Here is a 19,999-nt window from a genome sequence, read left to right as displayed (position 1 = left end):
TAGGAAGTTTCTCTAGGACAACAAGTACCCTTGAAGCACGTATACAAATAGGTCAACATCCAAAAGGCCCAAGGAGAGCCTATCAGAAGAAATGCAACTACAGGAAACCATGGTTGGGCGATGCTGGGTAGAAAAACGTAGAAAGTGAGGAAAATACCACCGATGATTACCAAAACGAAGAAGAGAGAGGAGATTAAAGGTACCCTCAAATCTCCATCCCTTACATCCTCCATTGTTTTAAATCCTTGTCTCGTTCTATCAACATAATTTCATTTGTTCTCTTCGTGTATTTACCTTCTCTTTCTCTCTCCTTAACTTCCTGTTTTAGGGTTTTCTCCGATGTTTGTTAAACTTGTCTATTTACCCACCATGCATGTTGGAAAAAATATAGGGCTTCTATAAGGGAAATCTCCTATATTTTTGCCTCGCAGCCTTTCATTGTTTAAAAGAAAATTAAGTAAAATTAAATTCCAACCCAGCTAAATTAAATCTTTTTAAATACTCTGCAAGATGCTATAATATCTTGTTACACGTTGTATAAAGGTAAATGACATAAATACCATACGAACTTTCTAGGGTTGGTTATTTTAGTCTTTAAACTATATTCGTGGCTTTATGAAAGAATAAAATCGTTTTTGTTGGGTCTATTAAGTTCTTTTGGAAAATTGGGAGGGGTAAGTCGGTGACATTTTTGCCACCTTATTTAATGAAATGTCACATATCCTTTAAAAATCTCCCAAGAAATTCGCCATTAATAAGCCTTCCTCTTAACCCAAGTTAATCCAAGTTGAACTAAAATCCACTTAATCACCTCGAAGATACACAAAAGGAACTCAACATCGCCATGCACAAATACACTAAACTCCTCGAGAAACAATTATATCCAAACATATGAAAACCTTACAGAACCGTCGACTTCAATTCCTACACAATTAACCATATAATCACTAGTAATTTATATCACGAATGCATGTTTGAAATCAACGATTGTTTCATAAATGAAGCACACGAAAAAGAAACCATGGTTGACAAAAAACCCAAATCTTAAATCCATGAAGTCGCATGACCTGACTCCTGCTTTGAAGTGGGTCATAATTAAGCACGACAAGCTCCAAAAAACTGACCCGACATCAAATTAAAGCTTCATCGTTTACAATTCATGGACATTCTTCAAAATGACAATTGAGATGAAGCTTTAACATATGGAAGAACTCATTTCGCCCCTTTCGCGGCCCAACACCTTCATGAAATCCAAAAGATCATATTGTGTCTTCGATGGGTCAGAAATACTGACTCGCCACTGTAACTCCGTGGGCGAAACTTGTCGACGAACTCGCTCATCAATTATGTAATATCTTAGGTGAATCGTATGGAATCCCTTTGAGAGTGACGGTGCTGCCAACATTCAAGGGTTGTCGACTTTATAAAAACAGATGAATGTGATGACGGGGAGTGACTAGTGGTGAAGATGTAGTTGTGTGTGTGTGTGTGTGTGTGTTTATGTGTTCCTTTCTATAAGGGATGTCGACTTTATTATCTCAATTTTGACTAGAAGAGGAAATTATGAACTTTATTGTCCACATCATCTTAAATTTTTAATATTGCATATAAAACTGGTTATTCTAAGTTAGCGGGGCTAAAAAGATAGGTTGCGCACGAGTTGGTTCCCTCATAAAACCACGAAAATAGTTTAGATACTAAAAATGTCAACCTTAGAAAGTTCATAGGACAATTGTGTCATTTCCCCCATTATGTAAATATAGGGTGGATTTGTCTTGTAATCTTATGTAAGACGTTAATTACATATTTATACAACCATATATATCACGTTTTTAACCATTTATCTAACAAAATGTTCTAAATAATTTACTAAATTATGAATGCCAAAATTGGTAAAAGCATAATCACAACAAGAAAAGAGAGTAACAGTTAATTCCACATGTCATCGATGATAACTCGTCGTTATTGCTTACAGTGACGGATCCTAAGGATTTCCCGAGGTTTCGGACCACTACTCGATTTCAACTTATAATTATAAAAAATGTATTTTTTTATTAAGGTGCAGCAACTAAAAAAATATATGCAACTACTAGTATATGCTGAGTGAAATTTTTTGGTGCCCCTAGAACTGTAAATTCTTACGTTGGTCCTTGATTGCTCACTTTGTCGCTGCTAATAACTCTATAGCTTAGCCATTTGTAACATCCGAACTCTTGGAGGTATTTAAATAAATAAATTTTGGATTTTGGGTGGTACCACATCATGGTGAAGGCATCCCACGACGTGGTGATGGTTGATGTGTCGAGGATTTTAAATGACTGCCACGATGTGACAGCCTATGGCCACGGTGTGAAATCTGTTTAATGCGAAACCCTAATTCCTATGGTTTGCGCCCTATTTAAGAGAATGTGATGGCTAAGGTTTCTCACCCTCAACATCCATCACACTCTCTCAGCCTCCAAGCAAACCCTAACCTCCATTATTGCTCTCTAAGCTTTTTATGTTGATTTTTGGGGTTTAGAAGAAGAAGGAGGTGACTTCTAGACTTGGATTCAACAATCTTCTGGACTCTTTTAAGTCTCCAAGTTTCAAGCTTTGTGATTACAAAGTGCTAGATCTTGTATTTTGCCCCATTTCTTCTTGATCTTGTTAGATGTGATGGAGAGATTTCATACAGGTTGCAACTTTATGAATCTTTGGATCATTTGGAGTATTTCATGGGTTGGATATGAAGTTTGGTGGTTGGTTTGTGCCATGCATAAGATTTTGGTCATAAAATCCCATTTTTGACCTAAGTTGAGTCCAAGACTTGCATTGGACATGCAAGTCTAAAAAGCATCAATCTTTAGGATGGTTTTGGTGCTATAAGCTCTTCTGGAGTAAATGAGCTTCATACTCAAGGGATTAAGTGCTTCTTGATTAATTCCTTGCCATTCTTTAGCCTTTTGGATCTAAGACTTGAGATCTAGACCTCTTAGTGGCTCTCAAGGGATAAAGGTGGAAACTTTACCCCTTTTTGGACATTAGAAATGATCATATCTGGACCTTGGAACCTTTGGAATTAGAGGATTTGACTTAACTCATTAGGACATTTTGGATCCAGTTCCCATGGCATGGCCTAGTCTGCCATGGCGTAGCAATTGGGGAAAACTTGTATGTTTTGTCGTTTGAAGGCCACGACGTGGAAGGTCACCCTTTAACTATTGACTTTGACTTTTTGACTTTGATTAAGTTTTACCTAAGAGTATTATGAGTTGTTTTTTAGATTGGTCACTATTTGATGAATAAGTGATGAGTAGAGCTGATATTCGGAGCCGGGACCTGTTCTACTATTTGTTCAGACTGAGAGGCGAGTCTACTCGCAGTGCTTGATGGGTCGAAGGCACCAATGTCGACCCATGGATTATTGTTATTTGTATGTTAGCTGTATGTGTTTGTACGTATACCGGGCGGGGCCCGATGCCAAGAGAGGCCTGGTGAGTGTGTTGGGCGGGGCCCATCGCATGTTACTGACAAATCTGTTTCGGGCGGGGCCCAATGGTTGTTTGGAAAGGCCCATTATATGTATGGTATGATGTATTTTGGGGAACTCACTAAGCTTTGTGTTTACAGTTTTCAGTCTATGTTTCAGATACTACCGATTCGAAGAGGGAGAGCTCGGGATGATAGCATCACACACACCATAATTTTCCGCTTTATCAACTTTGATATATTTTGGATGATTACTGATACACTATGATTTCCTTATGGTTTTGATAAACACGTTTGGTTGATATTTCATTTAAAATAAAAACAAATTTTTTGGTTCTGGGCAATGAGACGTTACACCGCTAAAGACAATTGTTGCCACTAATAACCCATCGCCACTCAGGGATGTCTCGGCTATTTTGATGGTCTCGTGCGAAAAATAAAAATGGGCACCTAAATATAATTCTTTTATATATAAGCATAATTCGTTATTACTATGATAAGTCGATGTGTTATAAAAACAAGGAAAAACTCCACAAATGTTTTTATGTTTTGGCATTATAATCGATTTAGTCCTTATATATTTTTTTTATTCAGTTAAGTCCTTAAAAACGACAATTGTACTTATTTGACCCATTTACCCCTTCAACAAGATATCCTACTTTCAAATTTTATACTTTTGGCCCATGTTTTAAATTTTATTACAAATATGGTAAAAAATTTACATTTTTGGCCCAAATTTCTAAATTTTCTTACAAATTCATAATGAATTTAGTGTTTTTACATCTTTTTTTTTAAATTTTGTTTTGAATATATTTTTTGTTGTATAAAATCATATTTATATAAAAAACATATTTTCACATAAAAACATTTTTTCTATATAAAGCCTTTTTTTGAAACATTTTTGCATGCAAAATACCTATATAGTTTTTTTAAATATATATTTTTGTGTGCATATGTATTTATAAAAATATATTTTTATTTTAAATACCTATTTATAAAAACATAGTTATGTGAAAATGCGTGAAATACACATATGTAAAATATGTTATTATACCCATATATACTCTAAAAACTTTTATAAAATATGTATTTATTAAGTACATAAAAACATTTTGTGTACATATAAATACATAAATTTCTACAAACCCATTTTTATAAAAAAAATGTATAAAAAACGTATTTTATAAAGAAATATATACAAATACCTATTTTATAATAAATACATTTGTATACAAATCTGTTTTTATAACAGAAAATGTATACAAACACATATTTTATGAAATGTATATTGTATACAAGACTAGATTGATGGTGAACATACCTTATTGATTATGTGCTCTACAAGGAGGCGATACAATACTGTAACATCTTGTTTAGAGAAGTTTCTTATTTCAGCATTATGAACAATAAATGGATCAAGGAAAGGCCTTGGGCTTCAAGGGAATAGGATCTAAACCCTATTGGATGTTGATATTATTGATTATGCGATCCAAGCCCTTGGTTTTTGTTGTAGCCAAATGGGATCCTCAACACCTTTCCATGGATATAAAGATGGTCGAAATCGGAGGTGAAATGAAGAAGTTATGACCGTTTGAAGTTAAGGCGGTTTTGGGTTAAGTCGTGTATGCTGGGTGTACGGAGGAAGTACGGTGGGTATACTAGGGCATCTCTGAGTACACTGGGCGTACCAGGAGTATGTTAGGCGTACGCGATCAGTGCCCAAACCTTATTTTCGTGGTTTGAGCCCAATTTAAGCTCCTTAACTTCCCCAAACCCTTTCCATTCTCAGCCTCCACCTCTCCAACACCCTTTCTTGAAACCCTAACCCTAGTCTGAGCCTTGTGAGAAAAAAGAAGGCATTTTAAAGTTCTTTGGGAGTGTTCCTGGTGTACCTTGGAGAAGAAAGAACTCATTGAAGAAGCATTGGTTCCAATGGAGCTTGTAGATCCAGACCTTGTTCACCTTGATCTTTCTTCTGGAGGTACAATGTTTGAATCTTGATGATGAAATTGTTAGATCTAGCTAGCTTTGGGTGTTATGAGCTTTTGGTCACTTTAAGTGCATAAAGTTTAGATCTTGAAAATTTGTGACCTTGTTATGGATAAAGTTTGAAACTTTATCCATCTAAACATCATATTGATTCAGATACGAAGTCCTAGAGAGCGGTTTGGATAGGATGTAGGCCTTGCAAGGTGGTCCAGCCATGCCGAAGGCTCGTAGAGCGGTCCAAATAGGTTGTAGGCTCTGTGAGGCTGTAACATCCCGATGATGAGGTAACTTCGAATTAAACCCTTTATGTGAAGAATATTGCAATTTTTTCCCTTGTGCATGAGAAGGAGTGCAAATGGCCCAAAGTGACATTTTGGTAATTTTGAAAAAAGCCTTAGTACATTGGGCGTACGCTTCGTACGTCAGGCGTACCTACATGGGGCCGTGTATGATGGGCGTACATCGCGTACATGGGTCATATGTGCGAGGGTTTCATACCCTAAAATTTAGGGTTCGGACCATATTTAAAAATCTTTATGGCCCCAATACCTTCACCCTAATAAGCATTCATCCAAAGTTCATCCCTCTAGCTAACCCTAAGTGAGAAGAGTGCATTTTGAGCTCATTTGTGTGTTTTGGTGGTGTCCTTAAGGAAGAATAAGGTGGTATAAGGACTTTGGAGCTTGGAAGAAGCTTTGATATGGGATTCCCTACGTGCTAGCAACCTCCAGGAGGTAAAAAAACTCCTAGCTTGATCATCCTTTCATGTAGATCTAGATATTCATCCATTTAGGGCATTTTTTGTCCCAACCTTTGTGATTCTTGAGCATGGCATGCTTTTGATCAAATAATTTGTCCTTTCAGACCCAATGAGGGGTCTTGAATCATAAAAATATGGTCTTGATTCTTAGTTCTTCCCCATGCATGCTCTAGAAGGTCTTAAGGTGTTAATAAGTTTGGATTTTGGTGTATTAAGCACTTAATGGGCATGCAAAGTAATAAAGTTGGAAACTTTATGACTCTCAGTGGTATTTTAGCCTTGGATCTGCATTTGGATGTAAAAAGTCATAGTAGAAAGCTCTTAAGGGATTAAGAAGCAACCTATACGCATGCTCGATGTATCGAAGGGTACGTTGCGCATATGCAGGTTGAGCCCTAATGCCTCGTACTCGAGTACGCCCTGAATACACCGAATGTAACGCTCGCAGATTCAAGCTAGTCAATTTAGAGACAATAAGCGTTTTTGATAGAAGATTATTTAGAGTAAATAATCTTAACCAAAGTTATATTATATGTCACAAGGATTATGTACATATAAAGGACGCGGAAATCCGACTTATAACGAAGAAGTTATGACCCGTTGAAGTTTTGCGATTAAACCGACATGGCTCCGCGTATCGTAAAAAGTAAATTTTGGACAAAATACTTTTTAGCGTTAGAAATTTAAACAAAAGTTTTAGTATACGTTAAACCGAGAGCGTGCATGTAGAGAACGTCCAAATCTGACTTCGTTTGAGGAAGTTATGAATTTTCTAAGATTTAGTGTAGCAGTACACAACCTAGAAATCGAATTTTAGATCGATCAATTATTAGCCGACACAACCTAAATGAGAATTGAAGATCTCCTAATAGGAGCTCAACAATATATACACAGTCGAAAACGGATGTCAGATGACAAAGTTATGAATTTTCAACGGACTTTAACTGTCTAAGCTTGTTAAAATATAACTTTAAAAATAAATTAAAAATTAGCCGACGGAGTCTAAATAAAAGTTGTAGATCCCGTCGATACCTACACGTGGATATAAAGACCGTCAAAAATGAAACTCGTATGCGAAAGTTACGGATTTTAGAAGATAATTAGTTTTGGGTAACCAACGAGTAACACGCGACGCGATCTGGGCCGCACCTTCTTCCTCACGGCTTACCACCAGATGGTGACACATGGCCACATTACGCCCAGCGTATGGAGTATGCCCACCGTACAGCCTCTTCACAACCTATAAATAGAAGGCACAAATTACTCATTTCTTCACACCTCTTCACCCATTTCTCTCCCAAACACCCCCACACACTCTAAGCCTTTCTCTAGCACCTCATAGGTGTTAGTAGTGAGTCATGGAGTGCCAGAAGGCCCCGAGAAGAAGAGTTTTCAGCTCATAAGTTCTGCCCACGCAGAGCCCGGTTCCTCGCTAAACCCCCTTGTAACTTATGTTTAAGTTCATTATCATTATTATGAACATATAAACAAGATTTATCATTGATTCCAAGTTGTTATACTGATCGATATACTTACGGGGATGATGTCTAGGTTGTGATTTAGAGAGGTGTTTAAAGTGAGATTTCCAAACAGTATACTTCGTATACCAAACGGACCCAACCTTCAATATGATCCTACTTGGTTGTTCCTTACTTGATAGATCATGAAAGTAGACTTTGAGTTAATGATGACTCTAGACTAATAATTAGTCGCAATAAATGTTAGACTAAAACTTACTGATAATGATACTAGGTTTCGTCAAAGGAAAAGACAATTGCTAGAAGCGAAGCATTGCCCGAATTTCAAGTCATCACTTTAACATGTGAGTGCTCAGTCCCTTTCATGAACATGATTTTAATACAAGTATTAATGATGGTATTAAATATATGTGAAAGTTTATATGTGAGTTATATGCTTTTTATATGGAAATATGTATTATATGTATATTTGATGATATACACTATGCGAACCAGACATCGTTATATATGTGTTAAGATGTATTTACATGATAATAATAATAATAGAAGTATTATAAATGAGAAGATAAATGTATGTTAATACTTAATACTCTGTATAAAATATTACACTAAATTATGATAGTGTTTCCGAAACAGAGTTAGTATTGAAAGTTGATCATAAGCATTGTAGGCTTGCCTAGTGATGAAATAAGACTTAAAAGAGACGCTTAGTTCAATTAAGTTTGAATATTGGTAAGCATCTTATTAAGGGTATGTGTGTGATAGGAATAGAGAGTAGAAACTCTATTCGAGGAGATTGATGATCGATGGAGTATGTCCTACGTACAAAGGTACTTTCTATGTACCAAGTCTTTTTCAAAGCTATGTATCTCAGGTGCTGCTTGTGCTGGGGTATTATTATGTTCCGGGGTACAAGTCCTACTCATACCAGGGTACTATAATATGCCAGAAGTAATATCATGTACAAAGTCCTTTTGACACTATTATGTGTCAGAGTACGGGAGCGTAAGAGAGTACTTTATTAGTATTTCCCCATACTTTTTCTTTTGATGAGCTTTTTGTGTCAGGGTTTCCTTTCACGAAGTAATTACGGGAACTTCGTAGACTGTCTAATAAAGTGTGTGTGTAATAGACCACTACTAGGTATATCTGATGTTGTATTGCCGGATAGGTTGAGTCTGGGGGTAAAATACCTCACGGTGTCAGACCACTGCTAGGCACAGTTATCTAGATAACCACCCTTGACTTAATTGTATTGTTGTTTTTACGAACGGAGGTTCGTGGTGAAACTTATTCCATTCTCCTCATTTGATGTACTTATTATCCTCGTTTGCTTCCAGGGAATTTCCGAAGCAACGTCGTCAGTTTTTTTGTTCATATTGATCCTTTAGGCTAGATCTTGCAAGATTGTTGTATAGGGTTTGTACGTGGGAATCGACGAGATGGGATAAATTGTTTTAGAGATATGATATATCTGTGTTAATGATAATAATTGGTTTTGAAGGTTTGAGATATATATTATTATCACATTGTGGGATTGAAATCCCTATGTACTCACCAGGTTTCCCAACCTGACCCACTCAGTTTATTGTATCACAGGTGGCTATATGAAAGATACATTCTACTGAAAGATTCAAGGAGTATTAGGCCATTAGTTTAATTATTGTAAGGATTGTAATATTTCTTTATGCTTATTGTATTGACGATGACATCTCAATGTTTTAACATAAATAAAATACATTTCTTCGGAAATGCTTTGATAATATCATTATCATGTTTTCTAGGAGCAAGTTCCGCAATATTATCCTTCAAAAAGGATTCTATGATTTTTAAATAAGCATAGACAAATCAGTCTTTTCTGGCCATGAAATTGGGGATGTCACACGAAATTACGCCCCGCGTATGAGGCTTGAGTTGACTCGGCTGGGTTGACTTAGTGGACTTTGTTGATTTTGACCAAGGGTATTTTAGGAAAATTGTTATTAATTTAGAATGGGAATTGTTTTGATATGTAGGAGTCCAAGAATTGTTTCCTCACTGTACCTTTAGGTCGAAGGCACCAATGCTGGCCTACTAGATTATTAATCCTAGTCAGGATAGTGATATGATAGTTTGTAGTTGTTTAGTAGATCTGTATGATTATCTATATTTGTTGGCTCTATGTTTATGTTTATTTGTTGCATATGTCAACATGTTGTGTTGGATTGAGGCAATTCTACTTTGTGCTGTAGGTCAAGACACCCAGGGACGACCGGATAGGCTGTAGGCCCTACAAGGTGGTCCAGTTAGGACGACATCCCGTGGAGAGGTCCGAATAGGCTGTAGGACCTACCAGGCAATCCAGTCATGTCGAAGGCTCGTAGAGCGGTCCATATAGGTTGTAGGCTCTACAAGATGGTCCAGTCAGGTTGGCTGCTCATACTGTATGCTTGTTTGTTATGTGGTGTGATGGTACTTTGGGGGAACTCACTAAGCTTTGAATTATAGGTTTTAGTTTATCGTTTCAGGTACTTTAGAGGATCATGGGAAGGCAAATGCATGACTGTACACAACTTCCAGTTTTATGTCACCAGGTCTTGGCAAAACTCTAATTTGAAATAATGCTTTTGTAACAATGACTCTTTTTGTAAACAATATTGATTCATGGTTGGTTTTGAAAATTTTAAATTTATTGTGATTTTTGGAGTGGTACAAAGGCGGTCCAGTTAGGCTGAGGGCTCATATTTGCATGCTTTGTTTGTTATGTTGTGTGATGGTACCTTAGGGAACCTCACTAAGCTTTGACTTACAGTTTTAGTTTATTGTTTCAGGTACTTCTAATGATCGTAGGAAAGCGACAACGTGATCGTGCACATCTTCCTGTTTTGTGTTATTGGGTCTTGGGAAAAATCTAATTTTGAATAATACTTTTGAATCAATGGTTTTGTAAACACTTTATTAATGAATTGGGTTGTTTTTGAAAAAAAAAATTATTTTTATGATTCTTGGGACGTTAGAAGTTGGTATCAGAGCCTTGGTTTGAGAGAATTGGATGATCATCTGTGTGAATCCAGAATCAAACTAGGGAACTACAAAATATTTTAAAATGGTTTTCAAAATTGTTTTCAAAAGTACCTAAGGAAGGATGCGATGTGTACGATTAACCAGAGCAAGAAAGTATACCCCAAGTTACCCATGCTGTTATCTGATATGTTATTTATGATAGAACAACATGCTAGTGATAGGCTAGGGATCTTTAGGAATTGCATGATAGAATTGCCAGATATATGATGCCTAATAGCCTAAGGTTACTTCTTGTATGGAATTGACATAATTACTGTAGTTGCTTAGTGTATGCATCATATTTATACATAACTAAGATTCTATAGCCTGAGAATGTTTGGTTTAGCCTTACCTGTTCTTGCTTGATGAAGGGCTTAGGTTTGAATCAAGTATTCAACTGTCTATAGGATCTAATGTTATGTATGATTAGCATACACGAGTGTTGCAGGGTTAGTGGAAGTTTCATGGATGAGTTTATGTGTGAGCATATGGCCAGTTGAGGAATGTTAACCATTCTCTAGGAAGCGTGGATAAGATGTATGCATATACTAGTTGTTGTATTTGTTTTAGGTGGCTGTGATGATCCTTGAGACAAATACGGGTATGTGTGGATGGTAGTATTGTCCCGTACTACTGAAAGCATAAGACCCATATGTGTCACAAGGAAGTCATGAACCCTGAGGCGTAGTCTCGTCGTGTGGTTGTAGTAATATGTATTGTGGCATTCTGATGCATTTTGGTTCGATTTAGTATGGAGCTCTCAAGGGGATTTGATTTAGGATCTGGAGCTAAGGGCCATGATAGGTCGGGGTTCGATTTAGTATGGAGCTCTCAAGGGGATTTGATTTTGGTTCGATTTAGGAAGAGTCATGGGTCATGGAAATGAAGAGTCATGACACATTAGGGTTTACATGGTGTAACCCTAAATGTGTCAACACTATATAAAGCTCATGTTTCTCCCAAAATCAGCGATGACATGCATGTTTGAGGGCTAGAGCCGATTTTTGAGTGTTACACTTTCTCTCCAAGTTTACTCCATAGCATTTGGTGTTGTGTGAAGCATTTGAGGCATCAAACTTGGGGTGCTAGGCTCACAAGGTTTCAAGGATCAAAATCAACAACAAGGTATGTATTTCTATCTTTCATTTAAGTTAAAATTGTTCCCCATGTCTGCTAGATAGGATCATAACCTTGGAAATCAACTTTGCATGAGAATTAGACAAACATAGATCCAACGTTATTAGGGTTGCATGTACACTTAGGAAGTGTTAGAATACTCAAAACCCATCAACTACTGGGGAAGATAACATGGTTTTAAACCATGATTCACGGTAGTGTTTCCATATTTTCGGTCTTTGGTTATGGTTGTTTATGCATAAGACTAGATCTAGTGATTGTTTGGTGTGACATCCCCATTTTCACGGCCAGAAAAGACCGATTTTGTTTATGCTTTATAAAAGTCAGAGTACTTCTTTTCATAAAAATGTTGCGGAATTTGTTCCCAAAAAAACACGATAAATACGTTATTAAAACATTTTCGAAGAAATGTATTTTATTCATTTTAAAACATTTGGGATGTTATTGTCAATACAGAAACATAAGCATAAACAGAACTTACATTTATTTACACTAGTGATCTACATCTCTTTAATCTCTCAGTGTAATGTGACTTCATATCAACACCTGTGATATAAATAAACTGAGTGGGTCAGGTTGGGAAACCTGGTGAGTACATAGGGGTTTCAACCCACAATAATATAATTATTATGTTTAAACAATCAAGCAATTAAACCCATCCCCATTATCTTATTTACTCTTAAGGATCTACCCTAAGAATCAACTATTTCTCGTTCATTCATTCCTAAGGATTATCCTAAGGAATCGGCACGAAGTCCATCGTTACCAAAGCTTATAGATTACAACTGGTGAAGACGTAGTCCAAAACATCTGGTAAACACTTAGTTCAAAAGTAACTAGTGAACACACTTAGTTCAAAATACCTAGTGAACACACTCAGTTCAAAGATACGTAGTGAACACACTTAGTTCAAAATACCTAATGAGCACCTAGTTCAAAAACACCTACAGGTTACGAGCTTACTAGCGTTCCACCGGACCGTCTAGTATCGCCCATGGTCATCATCTATACTCCACTAGATGACTGGATCACTGACAACATTGATGTCTCCCATCGTGTTATCACAAAACAACTATTTCATCTACCCATGTTTTACCCAACACATTTTGTAGATATAAAATACATATACAGTTTAAATCATTTAAAACATGTATAAAAATCTTTCACCCAGCATAGACAGCAAGTATTCAGACAATATGCACACACAACACGTAATTTATATTAAAATACTTCATATCTATGTGTAAGATGAAAGAGACTATGCACTCACCTGAGAAGGTGGTGACTCGGTACTCAGACAACGCTTCGTTTACTTTAAAATAATTTCCTTCGACGAAACCTAGTATTATTACCACTAGATTTTAGTCTAATATTTACCGTGACTAATTATTAGTCTTATTATTATTATTATTATTATTATTATTATTATTATTATTATTATTATTATTATTATTATTATATAAGCGTTTAAACAATACTTTCCAACCACTATGTATAGACAGGGGCCAGACATAAAACACCGGAGGGCAGGACCATTTTGGCATATAACACTTCTGAAATCCAACAACCCTATGCGGCCCTTTAAACCAGATTCCCCGTACCGCGAGTAGTTAAAAAGATATTATAACGACACTTATATAAGTCATAATAATAGCTCAAATATTTATTATAAATTTATAATAACAATACTAATTTTAAATATAAACTATATTTAAAATAGGGTAAGCATAACTTACTTACAAGGGGATTTTAGCTAGGAGTCGGGCTCTGTAGGGGTAGAACTTCGTCGCTGAATCTTTCTAGGAAAGATTCGTGCAACGCTTCAACGCTCACCTTACTATACTAAAACTACAGAAAGAGAAGTCGAATCACGAGGGACCGAAATGCTCGGGGGATAAGGAGAGAAAGACTATTGAATTAAGAGAATGGTGCATGAAATATGAGAGCCCAAGCCTCTTATTTATAGTAATTGAATTTACAAAAACTACCCTCCATAATTACTTAATGACCTTATAGTTATATAAACAACTAAACACCCCTTTATAATACTATTTTAAATAGATTTAACGATATTTGCACTAAACTAATGTCGAAAGAACTCAACATTAGTCTTATAATGACCGCATCGTCGATACCTTTCTAATGATATATATATATATATATATATATATATATATATATATATATATATATATATATATGTATGTATGTATATATGATTTATATTTTATTTTAATACGTAAATATGCTATTATAATTTGTAACTCGTTCATACGAACTCCGTTTTTGACGTTCTTTATATCCATGCGTAGGCGGAGACGTACTCTACAACTTTCGTTTAGACTCTGTCGGCTAATTTCGACTTTATTTTTAAAGTTATATTTTTAACAGGCCGGGACAGGATTAGTCCGTTAAATCCTCATAACTTCTTCATCCGGCGTCCGTTTTCGCCCATCTTTTTCTCGTTATGCTACTTTTAACGAGATCTTCGATTCTTGTTCAGGTCGTGTCGGCTAAAAATCGCTCGATTTAATATTCGAATTTCGGGCTGTTCACTGCTAATCCGAAACTTCGAAAAATCATAACTTCTTCATACGAAGTCAGATTTGGGCGTTCTTTTTATCGAAGTTCTTAGTTTAACATATTCTATGACTTTCGTTTAGAGCGTCAAGGCTAAATCTCGCTCTATCGTAAATTCACTATTTACGCCTCCCGGTATCGAGCCGGTTCTGTCGCGAAACTTCGACGGATCATAACTTCTTCGTTATAACTCGGATTTCGGCGTTCTTTATATGTACGGAAACCTAGTGACATATACTAAAACTTGGTTCAAATTATTTATAAGCTTCTGTCGAAAAGTAGTTTTCGACACTTATTGCCTCTAATTTGACTAGCCCGGATCTGCGGACGTTACAATTATCTCCCCCTTAGGATGATTACGTCCCGGAATCATCAACGAAACACGGCTCGTATAATGACTCCATACGTCATCTCTTCATCCTAGGTAATAATTATAACTTCTATATTCCTTCAAGTCTATCTCTTAGACTTATTGATTGTAAGCAGTACTTGATTGTGCACCTGCTTTCTATCTCAGGTTAGACTCCAAATCATGACCTATCGTCATGTGATGCTCGTTTCGACTCGGTTCTCTTAGAGTTAAATTCCAAAACAGGCTATACCTTCCTTCATGTTCTAATGTGATATAATCACATTTTTTTTAAATGTAACATTTCTAGTTACAAGCAACTTTTCGTGATACCTCTACTGGTTGCTTTGATTAATTCTTCCGGATTGAGTCGGTGCTACATCGAACTTGGTTCTCTGAACCACGTAACATACTCATCGTAGTCGGACTCGATTTGATATGACCACTAGGGTCGGAATATCAACAGTCTTTTTAGTCATTACCGGAACGATGGTAATGACATACTTGAATAAAACGAAATCAGTTACTAGCTTCTTGATAACTTTGTGACTTTCCCTGATCCAAGCGTGAGTCCTGTGCTTCCGGTAGTATATGCATCTACTACCTTTCACACCTACTCATACTTGTCCCAAGTATTGTCTCACAGTTTTCCAAGTCACCATACAAGAAAATCACATAACAGTTTAACACATCAGATAACAAAACAAAGGTTTTATTATTTCTTGAAACTATTACATAAGTGTTCAAGTTCACCCTAGACTATGCCTCTAATAGGCTACATCATACGATACTCTGGCTACCGCATAACTTGATCTTCGGATATGAAGTCCTCATCCTTGATTCTTCGCATGGTTTTCCGCTTCGTCGAGGATCATGTGAAATGCCCTTGGCCTTGGTGGCGTGTTTTGCCTTGCTGCTTCATTCTTCTTTGGGCAATTCTTTGAAAGATGCCCCCTTCTTTACATTCATAACACAACCTCTTGTTGGATGTACACTCATTAGCGTAATGCCCAGACTTTCCACACTTGAAACATGTCACCTCTTCGCCGCATTTTCCAAGGTGTTTCTTCTTGCATTTATCACACCATCTTGCTTCACCTCCTCCTCCAGGCTTTGAGAATTTTCTCTCCTTGTTGGACCTTGAAGATCCTTCAAACTTCCGCTTCTCTCTTGCCTTATCTTTTTCTAGACACTTTTCTCTTATCTGGGCCTCTACGTTCTTAGCTGCCCTAACAACTGTTTTCAAGGTAGTTGCCATTTTGACCATTGGGCCAAAGTCAGTGGGTAATCCATTAGCAAACCTATCAATCTTGGAGAGTTCAGTAGGAACCAAGTAGGGAAATAGCTTCATCCTCTCGGTGAATGTGGTGGCGTACTCATCAACACTCATCTTCCCTTTCTTCAGGTTCTGAAACTCGTTGTTCAGGTCTATCAGATCTATCTCTGAGCAGTACTTCATTTTCAACTGTTCTAAAAACTCTTCCCATGACATCCTTAGGGCTTCTCCTCATGGCATCGTATCTGCCAGTAGCTTCCACCAGCTCAAGACTCCTGTTTTCAGTTGTCTTATAGCGAAGACGGTCTTCTGTTTCTCGCTACAGTCGTAGCTCTCAAACACCATCTCCATCTCGGAGATCCAATCCATAATATCAACAGGCTTTGGGCTTCCTGAGAGACTTGGTGGTTTTGCACCCAATAAATTCTTGTACATTCGCCCATCCTTGTCGTTTCTCCTCTCCGGGCCATCCCTTCGTTCACCTTGAGTCTCCACTTGACTCACTTGGCGGTTGTAGTTCCCTTCCTCCGATTGCTCGGGAATCAGTTCGGTTGCTCAATGGGCATAGTAGGTTCGTCCCTATTCAACATCTGCCTCATTTCTTCCCTTTGTTCAACTAACATAGCCCGAATCATGGCTTGAACTCCAGCCATGGTGACTGGCTCAGGTGCAACTTCTTCTACAACATGTATTTGCTGAACCACTGGGGGTTGGTTCCCATTCTCATTTGTATTCACGTTTCCGCTACGGGTCCTTGCCATCTTGATATATACACCGAATAAGGTGAATCTAGATCTTTATTTAGGATTGACGTTTAAATCATCCTTATCACTCCGAAACGTTTATATGCTAGTTCTAATATCGTATTCGTACATTTAGAATCCTAAACACATAAGGTTTCCAGATCCGGTCGGCAATAGACCATAGAACCGATCAAACTATAGAATAACAAATCATCTAGCACATAAAAGCAATTTAGGCATCATTCCTAAAATAAGCTAGTGCTCACACCTCACAATCATCGCTTAGCATTCTAAGTTTATGTCTAGAAATAAATCCATATTCCTAGTTCGCTTAAACTAATGCTCTGATACCAACTATGACATCCCCATTTTCACGGACAGAAAAGACCGATTTTGTTTATGCTTTATAAAAGTCAGAGTACTTCTTTTCATAAAAATGTTGCGGAATTTGTTCCCAGAAAAACACGATAAATACGTTATTAAAACATTTTCGAAGAAATGTATTTTATTCATTTTAAAACATTTGGGATGTCATTGTCAATACAGAAACATAAGCATAAACAGAACTTACATTTATTTACACTAGTGATCTACATCTCTTTAATCTCTCAGTGTAATGTGACTTCATATCAACACCTGTGATATAAATAAACTGAGTGGGTCAGGTTGGGAAACCTGGTGAGTACATAGGGGTTTCAACCCACAATAATATAATCATTATGTTTAAACAATCAAGCAATTAAACCCAATTACCCATCCCCATTATCTTATTTACTCTTAAGGATCTACCCTAAGAATCAACTATTTCTCGTTCATTCATTCCTAAGGATTATCCTAAGGAATCGGCACGAAGTCCATCGTTACCAAAGCTTATAGATTACAACTGGTGAACACGTAGTCCAAAACATCTGGTAAACACTTAGTTCAAAAGTAACTAGTGAACACACTTAGTTCAAAGATACGTAGTGAACACACTCAGTTCAAAATACCTAATGAGTACCTAGTTCAAAAGCACCTACAGGTTACGAGCTTACTAGCGTTCCACCGGACCGTCTAGTATCGCCCATGGTCATCATCTATACTCCACTAGATGACTGGATCACTGACAACATTGATGTCTCCCATCGTGTTATCACAAAACAACTATTTCATCTACCCATGTTTTACCCAACACATTTTGTAGATATAAAATACATATACAGTTTAAATCATTTAAAACATGTATAAAAATCTTTCACCCAGCATAGACAGCAAGTATTCAGACAATATGCACACACAACACGTAATTTATATTAAAATACTTCATATCTATGTGTAAGATGAAAGAGACTATGCACTCACCTGTGAAGGTGGTGACTCGGTACTCAGACAACGCTTCGTTTACTTTAAAATAATTTCCTTCGACGAAACCTAGTATTATTACCACTAGATTTTAGTCTAATATTACCGTGACTAATTATTAGTCTTATTATTATTATTATTATTATTATTATTATTATTATTATTATTATTATTATTATTATTATTATTATTATTATATAAGCGTTTAAACAATACTTTCCAACCACTATGTATAGACAGGGGTCAGACATAAAACACCGGAGGGCAGGACCATTTTGGCATATAGCACTTTTGAAATCCAACAACCCTATGCGGCCCTTTAAACCAGATTCCCCGTACCGCGAGTAGTTAAAAGGATATTATAACGACACTTATATAAGTCATAATAATAGCTCAAATATTTATTATAAATTTATAATAACAATACTAATTTTAAATATAAACTATATTTAAAATAGGGTAAGCATAACTTACTTACAAGGGGATTTTAGCTAGGAGTCGGGCTCTGTAGGGGCAGAACTTCGTCGCTGAATCTTTCTAAGAAAGATTCGTGCAGCGCTTCAACGCTCACCTTACTATACTAAAACTACAAAAAGAGAAGTCGAATCACGAGGGACCGAAATGCTCGGGGGATAAGGAGAGAAAGACTATTGAATCAAGAGAATGGTGCAAGAAATATGAGAGCCCAAGCCTCTTATTTATAGTAATTGAATTTACAAAAACTACCCTTCATAATTACTTAATGACCTTATAGTTATATAAACAACTAAACACCCATTTATAATACTATTTTAAATAGATTTAACGATATTTACACTAAACTAATGTCGAAAGAACTCAACATTAGTCTTATAATGACTGCATCGTCGATACCTTTCTAATGATATATACATATGTATATATATGTGTACGTATATATGATTTATACTTTATTTTAATACGTAAATATGCTATTATAATTTGTAACTCGTTCATACGAACTCCGTTTTTGACGTTCTTTATATCCACGCGTAGGTGGAGACGTACTCTACAACTTTCGTTTAGAATCTGTCGGCTAATTTTGACTTTATTTTTAAAGTTATATTTTTAACTGGCCGAGACAGGATTGGTCCGTTAAGTCCTCATAACTTCTTCATGCGACGTCCGTTTTCGCCCATCTTTTTCTCGTTATGCTACTTTTAACGAGATCTTCGCTTCTTGTTCAGGTCGTGTCGGCTAAAAATCGCTCGATCTAATATTCGAATTTCGAGCTGTTCACTACTAATCCGAAACTTCGAAAAATCATAACTTTTTCATACGAAGTCAGATTTGGGCGTTATTTTTATCGAAGTGCTTAGTTTAACATATTCTATGTCTTTCGTCTAGAGCGCCAAGGCTAAATCTCGCTCTATCGTAAATTCACTATTTACGCCTCCCTATATCAAGCCGGTTCTGTCGCGAAACTTCGACGGGTCATAACTTCTTCTTTATAACTCGGATTTCGTCGTTCTTTATATGTACGGAAACTTAGTGACATATACCACAACTTGGTTCAAATTATTTATAAGCTTTTGTCGAAAAGTCGTTTTCGACACTTATTACCTCTAATTTGACTAGCCCATATCTGCGGGCGTTACATTTGGGACTTAGTGGTCATGTCAGTTTAGGTTTGAATGGTGCATACCTAGGTGAGTTAGATGGTTTTGAGGTCTATAGGGACTTGCTCGAGTTGTGCCAGTTGAGTCACGAGACTCAGGAAGGAAGCGATTGTTATGATTGGCTCGATGATTGCAGCTGGAAGCTGAGTCGTTGACAGATGGATTGGAATGTCGTTATTTATGACAGAGTTATGTT

At 36.7% G+C, this 19,999-nt stretch overlaps 1 pseudogene; it reads left to right on the top strand.

Annotated features, from left to right (window-relative positions):
• The first annotated feature begins 808 nt into the window (after positions 1–808).
• Positions 809–1,460, top strand: LOC145063960 (protein RMD5 homolog pseudogene; annotated as a pseudogene).
• The last annotated feature ends 18,539 nt before the right edge of the window (positions 1,461–19,999 follow it).

The sequence above is a fragment of the Lactuca serriola genome, chromosome 7 (assembly GCF_051521515.1).
Source record: "Lactuca serriola cultivar US96UC23 chromosome 7, Lser_US96UC23_V15, whole genome shotgun sequence".
Taxonomy (NCBI): Eukaryota; Viridiplantae; Streptophyta; class Magnoliopsida; order Asterales; family Asteraceae; genus Lactuca; species Lactuca serriola.
Note: the sequence above shows the minus strand (reverse complement) of the source record. Positions and strands in the feature narration are given on the sequence as shown.